The 22,740-nt window shown below is 36.9% G+C and overlaps 1 pseudogene; it reads right to left on the minus strand.

Annotated features, from left to right (window-relative positions):
* Window positions 1-11,664: 11,664 nt before the first annotated feature.
* On the minus strand, window positions 11,665-12,600 carry LOC118931264 (olfactory receptor 14C36-like; annotated as a pseudogene).
* Between the last annotated feature and the right edge of the window lie 10,140 nt (window positions 12,601-22,740).

Here is a 22,740-nt window from a genome sequence, read left to right on the forward strand (position 1 = left end):
GGACACAGAGGCACTGAACAACACACTAGAACAGATGGACCTAATAGACATCTACAGAACTCAACATCCAAAAACAACAGGATACACATTCTTCTCATGTGCACATGGAACATTCTCCAGAATAGGCCACAAAAAAGAGCCTCAGTAAACTCCAAAATATTGAAATCCTACCAACCAACTTTTCAGACCACAAAGGCATAAAACTAGTAATAAATTGTACAAAGAAAGCAAAAAGGCTCACAAATACATGGAGGCTTAACAACACACTCCTAAATAATCAATGGATCAATGACCAAATCAAAATGGAGATCCAGCAACATATGGAAACAAATGACAACAGCAACACAAACCCCACCTACTGTGGGACACAGCAAAAGCAGTCTTAAGAGGAAAGAACATAGCAATTCAGGCATATTTAAAGAAGGAAGAACAATCCCCAATGAATGGTCTAATGTCACAATTATCGAAATTGGAAAAAGAAGAACAAATGAGGCCTAAGGTCAGCAGAAGGAGGGGCATAATAAAGATCAGAGAAGAAATAAATAAAATTGAGAAGGATAAAACAATAGCAAAAATCAATGAAACCAAGAGCTGTTTCTTCGAGAAAATAAACAAAATAGATAAGCCTCTAACCAGACTGATTAAGAGGAAAAGAGAGTCAACACACATTAACAGAATCAGAAATGAGAAAAGAAAAATTACGACGGACCCCACAGAAATACAAAGAATTATTAGAGAGTACTATGAAAACCTATATGCTAACAAGCTGGGAAATCTATTAGAAATGGACAACTTCCTATAAAAATACAACCTTCCAAGACTGACCCAGAAAGAAACAGAAAATCTAAACAGACCAATTACCAGCAATGAAATTGAAGCAGTAATCAAAAACTACTCAAGAAAAATACCCCTGGGCCACATGGATTTACTTCAGAATTTATCAGACATACAGAGAAGATATAATACCCATTCTCCTTAAAGTTTTCCAAAAAATAGAAGAGGAGGAAATACTCTCCAAATCATTCTATGGAGCCAAAATCACCCTAATACCAAAACCAGGCAAGGACCACCCAAAAAAAGAAAACTACAGATCAATATCCCTGATGAACGTAGATGCAAAATTCTCAACAAAATATTAGCAAACCGAATTCAAAAATACATCAAAAGGTTCATACACCATGACCAAGTGGGATTCATCCCAGGGATGCAAGGATGGTACAACATTCGAAAATCCATCAACATCATCCACCACATCAACAAAAAGAAGGACAAAAACCACATGATCATCTCCATAGATGCTGGAAAAGCATTCAAAAAATTCAACATCCATTCATGATAAAAACTCTCAACAAAATGGGTATAGAGGGCAAGTACCTCAACATAATAAAGGCCGTATATGATAAACCTACAGCCAACATCATACTGAAAAGCAAAAAGCTGAGAGCTTTTACTCTGCTATTGGTGACAAGACAGGGATGCCCAATCTCCCCACTGTTATTCAACATACTACTGGAGGTCCTAGCCACAGCAATTAGACAAAACAAAGAAATACAAGGAATCCAGATTGGTAAAGAAGAAGTTAAACTGTCACTATTTGCAGATGACATGATATTGTACATAAAAAACCCTAAAGACTCCACTCCGAAACTACTAGAGCTAATATCGTAATTCAACAAAGTTGCAGGATACAAAATTAACACACAGAAATCTGTGGCTTTCCTATACACTAACAATAAAACTAATAGAAACAGAAGTCAGGAAAACAATTCCATTCACAATAGCATCAAAAAGAATAAAATAACTAGGAATAATCCTAACCAAGGAAGTGAAAGACCTATACCCTGAAAACTATAAGACACTCTTAAGAGAAATTAAAGAAGTCACTAACAAATGGAAACTCATCCCATGCTCTTGGCTAGGAAGAATTAATATCGTCAAATGGCCTTCCTGCCCAAGCAATATACGGATTCAATGCAATCCCTATCAAATTACCAACAGCTTTCTTCAATGAACTGGAACAAATAGTTCAAAAATTCATATGGAAACACCAAAGATCCCGAATAGCCAAAGCAATCCTGAGAAGGAAAAATAAAGTGGGGGGCAATCTCACTCCCCAACTTCAAACTCTACTACAAAGCCACAGTAATCAAGACAACTTGGTACTGGCACAAGAACAGAGCCACAGAAAAATGGAACAGAATAGAGACTCCAACCATTAACCCAAACATATATGGTCAACTAATATTCAATAAAGGGGCCATGGACATACAATGGGGAAATGACAGTCTCTTCAACAGATGGTGCTGGCAAAACTGGACAGCTACATGTAAGAGAATGAAACTGGACCATTGTCTAACCCCATACACAAAAGTAAATTCGAAATGGATCAAAGACTTGAATGTAAGTCATGAAACCATAAAACTCTTAGAAAAAAACACAGGCAAAAATCTCTTACACATAAACGTGAGTGTACTCTACTTGAATATATCTCCCCGGGCAAGGGAAACAAATGCAAAAATGAACAAATGGGACTATACCAAGCTGAAAAGCTTCTGTACAGCAAAGGACACCATCAATAGAACAAAAAGGTTTCCTACAGTATGGGAGAATATATTCATAAATGACAGATCCGATAAAGGGTTGACATCCAAAATATATAAAGAGCTCACACACCTCAAGAAACAAAAAGCAAATAATCCAATTAAAAAATGGGCAGAGGTGCTGAATAGACAGTTCTCTAAAAAAGAAATTCAGATTGCCAACAGACACATGAAAAGATGCTCCACATTGCTTTTCATCAGAGAAATGCAAATTAAAACCACAATGAGATATCATCTTACACCATTAAGGATGGCTACCATCCAAAAGACAAACAACAACAAACGTTGGCGAGGTTGTGGAGAAAGGGGAACCCTCCTACACTGCTGGTGGGAATGTAAATTAGTTCTACCATTGTGGAAAGCAGTATGGAGGTTCCTCAAAAAGCTCAAAATAGAAATACCATTTGATGCAGGAATTCCCCCTCTAGGAATTTACCCTAAGAATGCAGCAGCCCAGTATGAAAAAGACAGATGCACCCTTATGTTTATTTCAGCACTATTTGCAATAGCCAAGAAATGGAAGCAACCTAAGTGTCCATCAGTAGATGAATGGATAAATAATATATCGTACATATACACAATGGAATATTATTCAGCCATAAGAAGGAAACAGATCCTACCGTTTGCAACAACATGGATGGAGCTAGAGGGCATTATGCTAAGTGAAATAAGCCATGTGCAGAAAGACAAGTACCAAATGCGTTCCATCATATGTGGAGTACAAGAACAAAAGAAAACTGAAGGAACAAAACAGCAGCAGAAGCACAGAACCCAAGAATGGACTAACAGTTACGAAAGACAAAGGGACTGGGGTGGATGGGTGGGAAGGGAGGGATAAGGGGGGGAAAAAGAAAGGGGGCATTACGCTTAGCATGTATATTATGGGGAGGGCACAGGGAGGGCTGTGCAACACAGAGAAGATAAGTAGTGATTTTATAGCATCTTACTATGTTGATGGACAGTGACTGTGAATGGGGATGTGGGTGGGACTTGGTGAAGGGGTGAGCCTAGTAAACATAATGTCCTCCATGTAACTGTAGATTAATGATACCAAAATAAAATTTAAAAAAAAAGAAAGAGCCCCAATCTCTCTAGGAACCCCAGTACATTGCTTCCAGGCTGGGACTCAGTCTGAGTTAAAGGTTGGAAAAAGGATCCCCTCAAACCTCAGCAGACTTGCCCCCACATTGTTGTCTAACCACTCCTACTGCGCTCAAGGTTGCAGGCATCACTCAGGGTTGCATCATTCCAGAATGAAAACGGCACATCATCCTGACGAGGGAGCACATGAGTGGGAGGCCCTGCTAGACCTCCAGCATCCTCTCTTCCTCCACATAGTGGTTACTCTCTGATTAATGGACACCTGCACGCTGTGGATCCTGGCTCATGTCGGAGAGGTGTCTTTTATTCTGGGCATTGGACTCTCTGAAGTTGCACACCTGGACTGGGCTATTCCTCAAACAAGTTGCCCTTTCTATTGTCTATTGGGTAATTGTTAGGCTGTTTTACTGTGCTTACCTGTCTCTCCAGGCTGGACTCAAGTCTCAGCCTGCATTTCCAAAGTACCTCTCTGTAATGTTCAACTGTACAAAAGTTGTAAAGTGCACAGTGAGCCTGAAGGGAGCTATCTCCTTCTCCCCGGTGAGATTTGCCAGGTGAAATGGCTGCCCCCTTGCTGATCCCTGTTCTAGTCCGGCTCAGTGTAGATGGATCAGCCGCAGTAGGCACAGCAGTGCTAATAAAAGGAGGCTTAGGGCTCGCTGCCCTAACAGAAGAAGTTGTTCAAGATTTAGAGCAGCTTGAAACCACCACCATTCAGCTGCAAGATCAATTTTTTTTTCCCTCGCTTAAGTAGTGTTACAGAATCGTAGAGGACTGGACCTCCTGTCCATGTCCCAGGGAGGCTTATGTGTAGCCCTTGGAGGAGATTGTTATTTTTATTCAAATAGGTCTGGGAAAGTTAGAAGTTCTCTAGCCAAAGTAAAAGAAAACATCCAGCATAGGAATATGATGTTAAAAAACAAAAAGTCTTGATTCCAAGGATGGTTTGAATAGAATTCATGGCGAACAACTCTTCTAACTGGCCTTGCTGGGCCAGCGGTTCTGCTGTTCCTTAGACTATTAGTGGGACCCTTCATATTTAACTGGCTCATTAACTTTATCAAGGAACGCGTTTCCTCTATACAGCTCATGTATATGCGGAGCCACTGTGACCCTGTCATAAGCCAGGGAGATGATGCCCCCTAAAACATAGTGTTTAAAGGGGCCTCAGAGGGGGGAGTGATAAGGAAAAATTTACAAGGACAGCAACTTACAAGGACAGCAGTCTAGCCCAGGTGGCTCCCTTCTGCTGCTCTTCTTAGCAAAGACAACAGAAACTCCCTTCACTTACCCCTCCTCTTCACTCCCCGCTCTGCTAGGCACTTACTCCCTAAACTCCCTCCCCATTGCCTGCTAGCTTGCTGTGCCCATAGGAATGTTACAGATACAGAAGCAGAAAGATATATATTGCTCCCTTTGCCTTTGTTCAGGGCTCCAATTTTGGGGAGATTACTCCCCTCTGAGCCCGCCGGTGTGAAATAAAATCTCAACACTCCAAGACCTCCGAGTGCTGCTTGGTTCTTCTGTCAGTGATCCAGTCCTGGTTTTTTCAGTATTTTCCATAATAATATTAGTAAAGTTATTTTAAAAAGAGGAAGTTACAATGGAAGTAACAAAATGTATGAGCCCTTGTATACTATGGTGGGAATGTATACTCACTCTGCCACTATGGAAAACTATGGAGGTTTGTTAAAAAATTTAAAATAGAACTATCATATGACCCAGCAATCCCACTTCCTGGTATATATCTGAATGAAACAAAATCATTGTCTTGAAGACATCTGTGCTCCCATATTCACTTCATCCTTAGTCACAATAGTTAAAGTATTGGAAACAATCTAAGCATCCATTAAGGGATGATGAATCAATAACATGTAACATATATGTGCATATATACCTATGTATCACATATATAGGCATATCTTTTTAGCCTTAAAAAAAGAAGGAAATCCTGTAATTTGTGACAATGTGGGCACGAATGGAGATCATTGCACTGAATGGTATCACTTTTACTTGGAATCTAAAAAAAATAAAGGGAAACTCACAGAGAGAGCAGAAAAGTATTTGCCAGGACAGAAGGTGGGATAAATAGGGAAAGGCTGGCAACAAGCTAAAAACCAAACACACCCAAAAGGGAAGTTAAATGCCTTCTGGAAATGAGTGAGTCATCTACTCCATCTCCATCCAACATGTTGTAGTTTTTGTTTTGTTTAAATAAGCTTTATTCTTTGCTTTTGAAAAGAAAAGTTTATTATCCTCTGGTGAGCACTTAGCTTTCAAGTCAAGTGGCTTTTCCCCTTATCACTCCTAGGGACACAGCCTAAGCCCACACTCACTGGCCCTTCTAGACAAAAACAGGGAACTCAACAAAGGTATCTAACAAAAAAGTAAAGGAAAAATGTGAACAGGAACTTATGGTTTTTACAATTATTAGCCTCTCCAGATGTCAAACGGTGTTAAAATTATGTAAATACTCATGAGTTATAAAGAAAATCAGGGAATATGCAGGACATTTTGTGTTCTAGAAGAGAAATCAGAGAAAGGCTTATTTAAAAGAATACTAGAAAGACAGTATTAGATACTTTTAAGAGACACATCACAAAACCCCAAAAACTTTTCCATAGATTCTTCTTTTAAAGATAAATAGGTCATTCTGGAAATGATGGGAGGTTGTCCCTGATAGATAGCTCAAACTGAGAATCATTAAGAATAATTCATAGTGGATTTTTCCTCAAGAAGTATTTCTATATGTCAAATGAAGCTGTAGGAAAAGTAGAAGTCAGCTTGCAGACAAAACATTCACACTAGGTAGATGACTATATAAAGGAGAATCCTTTCCAGGAACCACAGAACAAAATCAGATGAGTAAAGCTACAGGTAATCATACTTTAAGATAAATGCTCTTCTCTATTTCCTTCGCTATTTTTCCCCTATGATGATTTCTGATTTCGAATCACTTACTGACACTTATTACTCTTTAAGCATCCTGTCCTTCAGTTTGTACTAGAACGGACTCTTGTACTAGCTGTTGCCAGCATCAGATGCCAATTAAGCAATCTCAGGTTTTCAATTATAGAAGAAATCACTTACTGACACTTACTACTCTTTAAGCATCGTGTCCTTCATTTTGGCCTTTTAATTCCTATTATCTCCTTGTTATGCATCCAAAATCTGGATAACATACACAGATTTGGTTAAGTCAATCAAGCCTAACGTATTTGTACTTACCCATTGGTTGTGCCGTAACTCTCTTTGGTGGCAAAAACTTAAGATCAATAACTTGTTTTCTTGAATTAATTTCATTCAAGTGATAAGTGACTTTTTAGACTGCAAACATCACCAAAGGCAAGCAGCCAGAAATCTGAAATACCTGCCGTGTCACAGCTGGTGTTGGAGGTTCCTATCTGCAGTGAGATGCCATCTGTGTCCTTTCTTTGGGGGCTTGCTAGTTCAGCCTGGCCTTCACAGAAATCGAGCTCACAGAAGGGCTGCATGAATGATGCTGGACATTTGGAAATTCCCTTATTTGACAGAACTCACAATGTAAGCTCACTCCAATTAAGTCCAATTTTTCCATTTTTGCCTTTGTACTGCTTGGTGACCATCCTACTGTGAATATTGTCACCGCGTAGGAGAGCATTCTTGTGGGTGGTATCAAAACTGTTTAGTTGGATACCATTATGTCATTTTGACCAGAAAGACCTGTCTTTGCTTTTCCTCCAGTTAATGGTATTTGGATTTCGACACAAAAACACTTATTGTTACTACTCAAAAAATTAGAGAGGAATTTGCATTTTTCAGTAAATTGATGCCTGTCTTCAGGAAAATCCCTGAGAATACCAATGATCCATTTTGGCTGATTTCTTCTGTCATAAAAACAGATGTTTGATATCTTACCTCAAGAGAGAGAAAATAAGGTCTTGATATAATATAATAACATTTAACTACTAAATGGTAATTCAAGACCACTTTCTTAAGTCTTCTTATTTGCACTTTTAAAAAGTTACAGTTAATAGAAAAGTCCTACATGTTGTGGTTCAAAATTTAATTGATGAGATAACATTTTTGTAATGATTTTTACATGTATTCTTTTATCTAATGTATTCTGAATCAGTAACATCTCAAAATATTCCGGTTCCATGTAAAAGAGTAAATTGAGAATAGCCAAAAGGAGTCATGTATGCTTATATATATGAAGAAGTCTTTTGAGAGCAGTATATTTTTCTCATGCTCTCCATCTTGGCCTTTAGGGGAGTCATCCACAAGAGTTTTACATTCTTTCTGAAATCAATATAATATGGTATATCCACTATGTTCCAATCAGAAAAGAGTTTTTCATGCTTTGACATTAGATGAGATATGGAAATGGTAATGTCCTTGCAACACAATTATTCCTATTCCCATCTCATCATGCTGCCAGGTAGTTTATTACAAAACATGGTAACACTAGATAAAACATCCAAAAAGTCTTTCATCAAAACAGATGCCTTTCAACAGTGCTAATGAATAAAATTTAATTTATTGCTGTTTTAAATGTGAAACATACAATTCATTGTTCTGACCAGCCTAATTCATTACAAAATATTTATAAGGGTTATTCCTCTAATGGATTCAGGGAAATTATAGTTGTATCAGGAAATGTATGCAAAAGTAGAGTTTACATTTTTTTCTGGAATACTGTAAAGATTCTGTAGATCTAAAATTGTATGTTAACAGTCTGATCCAGATGCAGTTCTTCTATGGTCCTTTATCCATGGAAGTTCCTTTGTATGTTAGATCCACTCATAAGTGATAATGTTATCTGTAAAATTTTACAGTGTAATCATTTTAAGCAACAATTTTGAGGACACTAAAATAAAACAGAACAAATAAATTCAAACTAACTGCAATGCTCTAGAATAGCATAAGGTGTATAATGGTTGCTCCTCATAAATAAATCATAAAGTATAAGAGCTTTTCAGTAAAGCCATGTACTATACAATATTGCAGAATAAAATAATTAAAACAATTTTTTACTCATTAGAGGAAAATGTTTTTGTGTAGATCTTTTCTTCTGCTATAAATGTAGAAATTTTGGCTGAAGGTCATAAGATATTTGAGAAGTACCTAACAGATTTTTCCACAGCTAGAGGATGTGCATCCTGTAATAGAAACCATCAGTTTCAGTTTTAGGAAGAGGAAAGAGTCTGTCACCTAGGTAAGGCGTATTTGCAATTTTGATGTTCTACAACTTACATACGTATTTACTCAAATGACTTGATATTTTTCATTATGATATGGGTCAAATTTCCTGAGAGTCTCAGATACACTGGTTTCCATAGCTTCTTCTTCTTGGTTGGGAGGGTGGTAAGGGGGAGAGAAGTCACTGAATTAGAATGCGGTGTTTTAAATTTCCCTTACAGTAAAACTGCACAAAATTGAATAGTTGACATTTCTCAACAAAAATACTTTAACCGCTTGCTGCAACGTGGCTGGATGGAAAATAGGTTTGATCTAATTATTTCTGGACCACATCTAATGATGGATGTGTGTTGGCTGAAGTTTCCTATTACCTAAGGTACTGTGCAAAAATTAACCCCATATTAACTAAAGTTAGAAAAACCAGCTTGTGGAAACTAGTCACATGATCAGCTCTTGACCAAAAGAGTCTGGTTAAAAGGCTGCTGTGCTGTATGAGTTTGGCCGCTATAAATACGGAAGCAGAGTCATGCAGTATTTACCCTTCCCCTACCAGCTTGTTACACCAGTATGACGTCCTCCAAGACGATCCACATTGTTTTAAGACTTAACAGCCACTGCACGTATATACCGTATTTTGTGTCTCCGTTCATGTGTCAGTGGGCACTTAAGGTTTGCCTCTATATCCTGGCCACGTGACTCATGCTGCAGTGAACGTGGGGAAGCAGATGGCTCTTGGAGACGGGCGGGGGAAATGAAGGTCTGTTCAACGGGAGTAAAATTTCAGTTCTGCTAGATGAAAAAGTTCTAGTGATCTCGACAATGTAGTGTCTATAGTAAACAATATGGCATTGTATACTTAAGGTATACTTCAAAATTTGTTAAGAGGTTGTGTCTCATGTTAAGTGTTGTGACCATAAAAAATTAAACAAAAAAAGAAACAAGGACACACAAGTAAACATTATGCACGCTGGATATATCTGTTGTGATAACGGCACGACCGGTGTTTGCTTATGTCCAAACTCATCACAGTATGCACATTAAACATGTCCTTTACATATCAATTATACCTCAAAGAAGCTGTTTTAAAGAGGTCACTCCAAAAATATTTGTTATATTTTTTGATCCTAATTGTTTCTCGGGTGTATAGTTCACAGATCTTGAGTACTGTGGCGTAGCCACCATCCTGTTAGCATAACCATCAGTTGATTCGGTATCAAACAGAGTATGAAAGACATGAAAACAAACAAAAGAAAACGCCGTGAGAACGCCGAGTGAAAGCGAGGCGGTTGTCCGGACCTGAAGCCGGATCATCTGCCTAGCCCTTCTGCGGCCACCCTGTCGACACTCAAGAAGGGTGGCAAGAGAAGTCTCATAAAGGGGGGCACATAACATAGCACTTTTATTGAAGATATTAAAACTGGTCATTATATTTCACCACAAACAAATTCTAACCCACTGAGACAGACAAGGGACCATGGAACTCTGCGTGACCTCAGGAAACCAGCACCCCCCTGGGCACAGTAGGACTTTTTTAACTCACTGTGAAGGAACCCCTGGATTCACTCAGTGTTTTACACAGTGAAAATAAATTACCATGTCCATCATGAACAGCTCATTTTTATTATTCAAACATCCCTTACTTTCTTCCATCAGCTAACTACTCAGTTACTTTTTTCAATTGATGTTATGGGTTCAGTTGTGTTCTCCCAAAATTCATATGTTGAAGCCCTAACTTCTGGTGTGACTGGCATTCTTACCAAAAGGTGAGATTTGGGAGAAGACACACACACACGCACACACAGAACACCACATGAGAGTTTATTCAGCCGTGATGGGGGTTATGCAACAGAGACCGGCGAATGCCAAAGCTTGCTAGGAAGTCAGCAGAACCCAGCCTAGAGGCACAGAACAGATTCTCTTCACAGCCCTAGGAGACAGCCAAGCCTGCTGACACTTGTGGCATCTGACCTCTAGACTCCTGACCTGGAAACAATACATTTTTATTGGGATTTTTTGTGTTAGGCATGAATTTATATGAACTCATTTCCTTCTCCTTTGTTCTTGAATATGTGTCAATATTGTTATGAATTAATGAGGCAAAAGTGTATGTCAGTTTGTAAAACAAAATGTTTAGGGAAATATGCTATGTTATGAGAGATTTATAAAATGTACTATGTTAAGGAAATATTTATACAGGTTCTTAGTCCACAGGTACAGATAGAGGATTATGCTATAGAAATAAATAAACTAAAATAAATTTCAAATTGATGTAGCCAATTTGTATGTTGATACTAATAATTGATTAGTTAATACTAGTAATAATAAATAGGGGTCATGTTTTCATATTTGCCAGATGTGATATTTTACTAAAAAAACCCTGATAGATAACGTATCTGTGAAGAAAATTAACTTTTCTTTTTTTGTGTGTTTTTCCCTCCTTTCAAAAAGATATTAGATTTTGGAAGCCTCTTATTTGGATCCTTTCTTTTTTCATGTTTTTCTACTCTTGGTAGAGCCACTTTTCCATTTTTATAGTGTATGGAAAATATCTAAGAATTTTAAATATTTCTCAAACCTTGGATTTCACTTGGAAATCCCTACTCATTTTTTTTAGAAAATAGAGTGATGAAAAACACAAAATAATTATTTTATAAGATCAAACACTCAGGTTTAGATAATGCAATATAGGGGTAGGCAATCTAATGTGCAAAACAGACAATAGTGGATTTTACAGAAGTCTGAGTCTTACTAAGAGACATTTGAATAAATCCAAAGATAATCTTTATAATTTTCCTGAATAAAACTTCCTTGACATTACTTTCCTTACAGCTTCCTTTACCTGTTTGTTTCTAAGACTGTAGATGATAGGATTCAAGAATGGGGGAACAATGGCATAAAGTACAGAAAGAAGCATGTCCAGAACTGTATCAGAGGCTCCTGAAGGCCTTAGGTACACACCGCTTTCAGAACCAAGAAAGACAGAGAACACAAGCATGTGAGGGACACATGTGGAGAAGGCCTTTCCTCGCTCTCTGGTCGGAAACTTGAGCACAGTGGCAAATATGTGAAGGTATGACATGACAATGAAGATAAAGCAGCCACCATAAATACCCATGGCGGAGATAAGAATTAAGAGCTCATTGCTAAAAGTGTCAGAGCAGGAGAGGCTCAGCAGAGAGGGGATGTCACAGAAGAACTGATGGACCACATTGGACTGACAGAAGGACCGCCGGAACGTGTTCCCTGTGTGCACAGCTGCATAGGCAAGCTCACTGAGCAGGGAGACCAGTGTTGTCCAGACACAGAACTGGTGGTTCATGATGACGGGGTAGTGGAGGGGCTGGCAGATGGCCACATAGTGGTCACGGGCCATGAAGGTGAGGAAGAGAAACTCTACATATGCACAATAAATGACCAGGAAGATCTGAGCTGCACAGCCAGCCACTGAAATGGCCCTGTTGTCAGTGAGGGAGTTGACACAGGCATTGGGGACAGTGACAGAAATGTAGCACATGTCTAAGATGGACATGTTCCTGAGGAAGAAGTACATGGGCGTGTGAAGGTTCTGGTCCAGAGTGGTGGCAGAGACAATGAGGAGATTCCCTAACAAGGTGGCCAATTACATCAGTAGGAATAACAGGGAATGTAGGACACTTAACTCCAGCATGTCAGTAAAACCCACAAGGAGAAACTCAGGCACCATGGTGGAAGTGGCCATTTATGCGAATGCTGGTTGACACAAATGTGCTGGAACATAAAAGGGATAAACCATGAAAGACAGAAAGTAAAAAAAGAAATAATAAAATTGTCTGAGTTTCTTTCACAGTGCTTACTTCTGTTTTATTCTGTTGGAATTTTTGTTGTGGAAAGTTCCACCTTTGGTCTCCTGGCCTGCTTGTCTCATTCTCCATCTGGAGAGGAGCAAAGGAGCAGGGCTCTGAGGGTCAGGTTCTCGGGCCCTGCTGCTTGGCCGGGATGCACAGGCTGTGGGCCCCTCACGGCACTTTCCTCTGGCTCATGGAGTATGTTGCTTAATGAAGGTCAACACTGATATGTATAAAAAGATCTTCTAATTGAAGTGAGTTCTCAGAGAGAGTTGTTCAGAGCTTTCTGTCTATGGATGAGTGTAAATCCGTAACTGGATTTATCAACATAAGTGAAATTAAGATTAAGAGTTTCTACGCTTTTATAAAACCTTGGCATTGCCATGAGATCCAAAGCTGGAACTGATAGATTTATACTTTGTAACATTTTCAAATATAATTTTTACAGAAAGTTATTAAAATTTTTGTAAAGAATCACTTAGTAAATGTTTGGAAGAAAAATAAAACTTCATGAGAGCATGTTCAAGAGGCACCTGTCTAGCTGAAGTGAATTTGGGTAGTTAAAGATTAATGTGTGATCAATTTACAAAATATTCTGTTTTTACTATGATAGATTTTATGAATTTTTGTCTACATGTTGACACAGCCTGAAGTTAATCACATATGGTTGTCAAACAAAACAACAAAAAAGTGAGCTCTTTTCCCATCTCTATTTTCTGAATGTTATTTTCCGTATTGTAAATCCTGTTTTTTAAACAACTGAATTGCTTTCTTAAATTACTATTAATTTTGGCATGAATCCCTCACAGAAACTTTCCTCATTAAGATAATAAGCTAAAAAATTCATATGTTAAACAGTGCCCTTACTTTTAATCTCTACTTTTCTCTAACAAATTAAAATTTTACTATTACTTATATCCCACATGATTTTAAACTGTTTAATGACAGCAGTTGTTACAATCAACATTTTGAATTATAGGAAATCATCCATAATGTGTAATATTTAAATATATAATTTAATATAAACAATTTATAAATGAAGAAATAATCTAAAAAAAAATGACATGGCAAGCTGAGTGAGTCTTCTAATGTCAGTATGATATACTTACTTTGCTATAGTCAAGAACAAACAGACATTTAACTAAATTAAAGATTGTTTTATAGACCTGGAAATTAAAGTGAGAGGGTGATAGTCAATTATACAATATAGGCGAGGATTTATTATTGCTTAGTAGTTGTAATATTTATTATATTTAAAATCGTGTTTGAGGGCAGTGACTAATTGCTCACTAGGGATTTTTTCTGTAGATAACAATTTAATTAGTGTATTTGATAGTACTTTATGTCTAACTTAGACAAAATGGTCAAGTCACTAGTCATAAGAGGATCCATAGTCCAGTGTTGTTGGAATATTTTTAACTAAAATATTTGGTTCCTTGTGTATAATACTTGACCTTTATATAATGGAGTCCACATTTACTATTTATTAATATCCCATAAGGAATGGATGTATCAGGTTTTCCTAAATGGTAGTCAATAAACATAGGCACTATGAATCCTTTTTTTGACTCCTTATTAAAAAGCAGCTAAAGGAACTTAATTTGAGTGTTCCGGTGGCATTTAAATATAGTATATACAGAATTTAAAGAGACAAATTTAAGAGATATAAATTTGCAGTCTTATTACTTTTATTTAGCTAAATAATTATTTATCCCAGTTCAATATACTTAACATATTTAAACATCACTTATCTTTTAATAAAAAATGAGTACCTTGTGAATTTAATGATATTTAAATAAATAATTCAACTGTAATGGAAATGCCAGAAAGGGCAGACACTGGGCAAAATCCTGATTTTCAGTTATTGAAACAGTCCATATGTTATCAATAGCAAAAGAGGAAGTCAACATTATAGAATTACTTCTAAAGTAGTACATTTTTAAAAAGTTATACAATATTGAAATATTTTATTTTCTTATTTTACATATAAATATATAATATGTGCTTCTATATGGCAACATCTTTATGTGTTATTAATTCTGCTTTTATATTGATGCCTTAGTATCTTGTATAACTTCTGTATACATACTTCTGTACATTTTTCAATAATATGCATCAATAAATGTTTGAAAATAAGAATTTTCAGTCATCAGGGTTATCATAAAGTACTGCTATGATATTAGAAATTACAGAAACAATAAAATAGAATTCTCTTTCCTTACTATATCCTATAAAATGTAATTATTTAATGGTCTGAATTATTCCTTTAATGAATATATTGTTTAAGAGAAAAAAGACAGTTGAGCTCTATCCATATTTTCCATTCAAAATACATTTCCATTTCTAAATAAAATAAAGACACAAAGTGAAGCAAATGCTTACAGAAAAATCAGAGTGTGGAGGAGAAGAAGGACATTAACAACAGTAACCACAGAGTACTCACTATTGAGTATTTTGTGTTTTCAACTTGAAAAAATGCCTCTTGTTAATCTTACAAAATCATAGTCTTAAAGATGATTTAACCAAATTGTCCTATGTGGACAGGATCTGAGAATGTCTTCACATGAACAAAGCACCATTATGTTGCACAAACAGGTCAGTCATATTCTGATATATTTTAAATAGTGGGCATGCCTGTGTCATCAGCTGTAAAGCCTCTGGGGAAATAATTGTTACCATCCAGCAACAGCCAGTGGCACAGGGTGGTTTTGGGCAGGTAATTATCATGGCACAGGTAAATGGGACCCAGTGAAAATACAGGAATGAGTATTGAACATCAAAAATAGTGCCACCTGTGTGTGTAAATCATTGTTAATGAACAGATGAAATTAAAGAACACAAACTTCATTAAGCACAGGGGGTTGATATGAGACTTATGCATGTTATATCTCTGATCTGTAGAAAAGTATTCATGATCTCAAAAAAGAGATAGAAGACTGAAAAAGAGCCACCCATAGCTGAAGAATACAGTATCTGAAATGAAACATACAATGGAGGGATTTAAGAGTAGATTATTACAGGTAGAAGAGACAGTGGAAGAGATGGAAATTGGAGCAGAGGAACATAATGAAGGTGAGGAACAAAGAGGAAAAAGATCTCTAGGAATGAAAGAATGTTAAGAGAGCTCTGTGACCAATCCAAAAGGAACAATATTCACATAATAGGGATACCAGGAGAAGAGAAAGACAAATGGATAAAAAGTCTTTGAAGAAATGATTGTTGAAAATTTCCTCAATCTTGGGAAGGAAATAGACACTTAGGTCATGGAAGCACAGAAATCCCCTAACAAAAGGAACCCCAGGGAGACAACACCTGGACATACAGTGTTGTCCATACAGGACCTAGGAAGACATATAATATTTAAAATGGCAAAGATGAAGGATAAAGAGAGAGTGTTGAAGCAGCCAGAGAGAAAAGAAAGATCATGTACAAGGGAAAGCCAATCAGGCTGACAGTAGACTTCTTAGAAGAAACTTCACAGGCCAGAAGGGAGTGGCATGACATATTTGATGTAATGAAACAGAAGGGCCTCCAACCAAGAATCCTCTACCAGGAAAGACTATCATTTAAATTTGAGGCAGGTATTAAACAATGTCCAGATACACAAAAGTTGAAGGTATTCACCACCACTAAGCTAGCCTTACAGGATATGTTTAAGGGAATTGCTGTAGATGGAACTGTCCCTAAGGCTAAATAGCTTTCACCAGTGAAAATAAACCCACATTAATGGTAGTAGACCAATTAATTGCCAAGCAAGCGCGAAATTAAGACAGAAGAAAATAAGCAAAATCAACTATATTCAAAAATCAATAAAGCAGAGATTCAAAGCCCTTGCTCCCTCATGTTTTTCTTTCTAGTCTCTCCTTTTACACTTATTTTAGTTTGTCTATTGCTGCCCCATTGGGTTTCACTTTGCCAAGGTAGCTAAAGCTTGAATATTTTCCTTTAAATGTTGTCAAGGAGTGCTGCCAGGTAATATTGCATACACACAAAAATGTCCAAGGTTGACAAAACTATGGTGAGTCTTGGGCTGGTCACTCAGGGAAACAAAAGACAACCAGGTCAGCTCAGACAACCTCAATTATCTGAGAACAAAATCTGCACACCTTCCTCTGTCAGCAGGCTGCAGTAGGAACACAGGCTGCCATTCCATGTTTTCTGCTGTATTGATGAGAGAGGAATAGCAGGCACATTACAAATATGTAATAGTAGGCACATAAGGAGCCACATATTATTACTAAATTTCAGCAGCTTCTTTCTACTTCAGGTATTTATCTAGTAATTTTGTTACTTATTAGATAAAAGAGTTTCAAAACATTGGATAAGAACAGGTTTTTCATGTTTAGTTTGATTTAATGAAGATACAGAGTTTTACAATTCCCATTTTTAATGAACTCACTTCTTATTTTCGTACTATAAAGATCTTTTTATACTTTACATGCAAATCCCTTAACAGATATGTGTTCTGAATGACTTTATGTCTGTCCATAGCTTTTTGTTCAATTATATTAGCAGTGTCTTTCTCAGAGAATATTTTAATGATAAAAATCCATTTTATTAATTTTTTTCTTTCATGGGTCTGGGTCCTGGATTTTCTTTTGTATTTTAAACTTCATGGCCACACCCAACATTACCTAGATTTTCTCCTTGGATTTCTTCTAGAATTTTTATAATTGTGTGCTTTACATTTAGATTTATTATCTATTTTGTGTTAATTTTTTTGCAAGGTGAAAGGTCTGTGTTTTACATTGATTTTTTGCTCATGAATATCCAATTTTTCCAATATTGTTTGTTGAAAGAATTATTTTTCTTTTGTATTGACTCTATTATTTCACCAAATTTCAGTTGACTGTATTTGTGTGTTTGTCTGTCTGTGTTCTTAGTCCCTTCCATTTATTGATGTTACTAGTCTTTCAACTATACTATGCTTTTGGTTTATGGAAGAGTTATAGTAAATCTTTCAATCTTGCACTATGAGTTGTCCAACTTTATTTTTGTCTTCTATATTTTATTAGTTCTTGTAGGTCTTATGCTTTTCCATATAAACTTTATATTGATCTGTCCATATCTGCAAAACATTTTAGTTTTTTATTGTGATTGCATTGAGTATGTAGATCAATGAGCAAATTAACATCTTAACTATATTGTTTCCCCAAATCACATACATAGGATGTCTCTCCGTTTATTTATACTGTATTTGCTTACTTTCAGTATAGTCATTCTCTGCATATAGATCCTATATTTTGCTAATTTTTAGCTATTTTTTTCATTTTCAGGTGTCAGTTTTAATGCCTTTTTACCTAAAATTCCAATTGTTCATTATTGGTATGTAGTCAAATACTGGATGCCTAATCTTTTTATGGAAGTGAAATTCACATATCATAAAGTTAACAATTTCAATGTATTTACAGTGCACACTTCCATGGTCTTTAACATATTCACATTGATGTATGGCTGTTTGCACCCTGTAATTGCAGTCCTGAGGAGGAGGATCCACCTCAGGAATACATCCTCCACCCACTTGGCTCCCACTCCCAATTTACTCTACCTCATTCTCACAAAATGGGTTTACCTATTCCTTACCAATCTTTATTGATTTTATTTAGTTTTCTTGTCTTATTGACTAACATAGGACTTCTAGTATAATGTTGACTAGAAGTATTGATAAAGGAGACCTTTGTCTTGCTTCCTATTTTTGGGAGAAGAGACCAGTCTCTTATTATGAATGATGTTAGCTGTCGGCTTTTTTTGTAGTTATTCATCCAGTTCAAAGTTTTTCTTCTATTAATCATTTGTTGAGGGTATGTTAAGTGTTGGATTTTTTCAAAAGATATTTCTATAGTTATTTAGGTGTATAATTTATCTTTGGTTTACTGATTTTCAGGTTTTCAATGAGCTTGAATATCAGCAATAGCCACTTGGTCTTCTTGTATGATACGATTCCCTTTATACATTTTATACATTTATACATGGTTGAATTTTATAGTAGTTGTGTTTAATATTTTATTGAGGATTTTAATACCTCTGTTCATGAGATATATTAATCTGTTTTCTTTTTAAAAGTGACTTTTTCAGAACTTTGAGGGTAATTCTGGGCTTATAATAATGAATTAGAGAAAGTCCCTTATGCTTACATTTTTTGAAAAAAATTGTGGAGAATTTGTCTCATGTCTTCCATTATTATATTATTATTTTTTTGGTAAAATTCACCAGTGAAGACATCTATATCAACTTTGGTTTTAAAGATAATTTTGCTGGATATAATGTTCTTTGGTATTTCTTTATTATTTCAACACACTGCATTCTTCCCTCCACTGCCTTCTCCATTATTCTGCTGAAAAGTCATCTGTTAATTTGAATGCACTTGTGTATAAGGAGTCAGATTTTCCTTGTTCAGTGTTTCTCTGTTATTGGTTTTAATAATTCTTCTGGGTGTTAGTCTCATTGTGTTTGTCCTTCTTGGAGTAAATAAAGGTTCTCAGGTGTACAGGTTAAATTTTCATCCAGTCTGGAATGTTGCCATCGTTTCTCTGTTTTCCTTCTCCCCCTTTGGATGCCGCTATCACATGTGCATTAATGTTCTCCGTGAGACTGTTTCCTATTTACTGTCCTTCTGGTCTTCAGACTGTATAAACTTTATCAACCTGTTTCAAGGTTAATGATATTTTCTTCTGCTTATTAAAATCTACTGTTGATCCCCTCTAGTAAATAATTTTCATTTCATGATATTTCTCAACTCCAGAATTTTTAATCAGTTGCTTTTAAAAAATTGTGTCTCTGTATTATATTTTTGATAAGATATTCTCATAATAACCTCATCTTCAGTATTATTTCCTTTAACATGTTTATAATGGATGCTATCAAATATTTTTCTACCAACTCCAACGTGTAGATCTTCACACAGGTAGTTTTTATTGTCTTCATTTTTACCTGTGTAGGTGTCACATTTCCCTGTTTCTTTTCAGTCCTTAAAAACAGGAAATTTTAATAGTATATTGTAATACCTCTGGACATTGGCCCCAAGCCAGGGCTTCTTCTTGTTTTTGCTTATCTGTTTAGCGATATGGATGGAGTATTTCAGTGACATCTATTTCCTTTCGTCATACAGACTTGCATGTGACCCTCAGAAGGGCGCGTCCTGGAGCATGCACAGTTTGTCTTGGGGTGTCAGGAGTTTCAGCCTGGATTCCTTAGTCTCTTTCTTGGATCTATTAAATTGTCTCCCTCTGTTGATGTTCCAACCAACCGTTAGGTTTCATTCATTACCTGTTGAAAATTCTGTTATTTTTTTTACTATGACCTGGAATATAAATTATTCTACATCATGATCCAATTAAATAGGGACCTTGTGTATTTTTTAGGCTAAATTTTGAAATTTGCCCTGATCCAGGAAGGGCACTCATCTGTCTTTGGTTTTCCACAGTGTAACCCCTGCCCTATAATATAGCTTGTTACTACTGTATAAGTAAAACTCTTCAAATTCTTACCCCCAGTTACCCATTGCTTTCAAGAGTGCTGTGGGACTTGAACTTACTTACATCTTGTAACAAATAGCATCAGTTCCTGTAGAGGGAGCTTCAGAGCTATCAGTTCTCATGATCTGCCTCCCACACTGAGCAAAATCTACACCTCTACTTTGCAGCTGGGGCAGGGAGAATGGATCACGTCTTCCAGAGCTGCTGCTCTACTTGCAGGAAAGATTTTACGTGGGGATAGTAACTTCTGCTCTTCCCTTCCCAGTGTGGCACTTTCTCATGTGTGTGAGGTGGAGTATCATTGTAACCACTGTATTCTCAGATATGATTCATTTTAAAGAAACTTTGCCAAGTCAATCTTGTAATTTTCCTATTTCCTTAGAGACCGAATCAAAATAGCTTTTTTAAATTTGTAAACCAACAGGACAGCATAAAGCGTAGCGATTGTTTTTCATAAGAGGTTACTGACAGCACTGCATGGACTGTGGGTCTATGGTTAGTTAAGGTCTGGGGACAGGCTCCCATGAGACACAGCTCATGGGTCCCTCATTCTGCGTGTCCATAAAGAGGTTCGTTCTAATGCGGAAGATGGCACTTGTCCTTTTGCAATGATCTCACACCTGAGCCGAGTGTGGAACTTGAATGTGGTTGATCCACTTTCGGTGTCCCTTAGATGTCAGAGGTCAGGTTTCTCAAGACAGGAATTGACCAACTTAATGTCACAGAGCTACGGGAAATAGAAGGGATGGCCAGTGAGGTCTGAGGTCTACCCATCACCAGTAACTGACAGTGGATGATAATATGACTGTACCTATCAATACACAAATCGATCTCCATGCTTCATGGTCACTCTATCGGTCACCAAGTCTCAAGGTATAGGTAAGGTAGAAGCCATTGGGAAGCAAGTTTGAGGAGCATGAACTGTAAGCTCCATTCTCACAGAGATTAAACATTCTGTGGTAAGTGTTCTATCAGCACGTGAAGGAGGGGAGAAATGCAACATTGATTCCAGGTGTTTTAAATAAATATTAAGTGATAGAGTCGTAAAAGATGGGTAGAGCTGCACTGCTGTGCCTCACTGAGGGATGCGAACGTGTCCTTCAGCAGTGCATTCAAGGCCCCGGCACTGTCGTGCACACAGGTAACCCTGCCTGGAGAAGTCCACGCTCCCCTCCTTGGCCGCCACTTTCCAGAGCAGTTTAAGGTCGGTAGAGAACAAGTGAGAGACACGGGGGCAAGCGGCTTTCCGTTCCTATGTTAGGGATTGTACTTTGCCACTTATACAGAGATATTTCTAAAGTTCTCATTTTATTTTGTAATGCAAATTCAGCAAATACATTGCAGAGAATGCTTGTTCATAGTGCTGTGGAGGGCGATTCTACCTTCCGTCAGAAAAAAGGAACAAAAACCACCAATGAATTGCAGCACTCAGCTAAGGTTACCCATAGTTTCAGATTAATTTTCCTTTAACATTCAGTTAATAAAAATCAATGATATTAATGTTTCTGAGCGTATTTTTATTGAAATATAATTGATGTACAGTACTGTATTGGTTCAAGTATACAACATAGTGATTCAACAGTTATGCACATTATTAAATCCTCATCCTAACTAGTACGGTTACTATCTGTCAATGCAGAAACTTTTTACAGAACCATTCACTATATTTACCATGCAGCCCTATATTGTCCATTCCTATGACCTACTTATATTAAGATTGAGATTTTGGGCCTCTTTATTGCCCTCACTTTCCCCACCTGCCCACTCAAAACCCTCCCCCACGGTAACCACCAGTCATTTCTCAGTGTTTATGAGTCTACTGCTGTTTTGTTCATTGTGTTATGTGTTTAGATTCCACATATAAGTGAAATAATATGGTATTTGCTCTTCTCTGCCTGGCTTATTTCACTTAGCATAATACTCTCTATGTCCATGTATTGTTGCAAATGGCAGGATTTCTTTTCTATGGCTGAATAATATTCCATTGTGCATATATATCACCTCTTCTTGTTTATTGATGGACAGTTTGGTTGATACCATTATTTTGGCTATTGTAAATAACGTGGCAGCAATCTTAGGGGTAAACATATCTTTTTGAATCAGGGGTTTTGTTTTCCTCAGGTAAGTGCCTAGAACTGGAGTCAGTGGGTCACATGGTATTTTTATTTTTAGTTTTTTGAGGAACCTCCATACTATTTTTCATAGTGGCTACACCAATTTATATTCCCACCAACAGTGCAGGAGTTCCCTTTCTTCCACATCTTCACCAACACTTGGTATTTCTTGTCTTTTGGATAGTGGCCATTCTAACTGGTGTGAGGTTCTATCTCATTGTGGTTTTGATTTGCATTTCCCTGATATTTGTGATGTGGAGCATCTACTCATGTGCCTATTGGCTGTTTGTATTTCTTCTTCGGAAAAATGATAATTCAGATTCTCTGCCTATTCTTTAATTTGGTTATTTGTTGAGACATATGGGTTCTTCATATTTTTTGGATGTAAACCCCTTATCAGATAAATCATTTATGAATATAGTATCCCATAATGTAAATTGCCTTT

This window comes from Manis pentadactyla, chromosome 13 (assembly GCF_030020395.1).
Source record: "Manis pentadactyla isolate mManPen7 chromosome 13, mManPen7.hap1, whole genome shotgun sequence".
Taxonomy (NCBI): Eukaryota; Metazoa; Chordata; class Mammalia; order Pholidota; family Manidae; genus Manis; species Manis pentadactyla.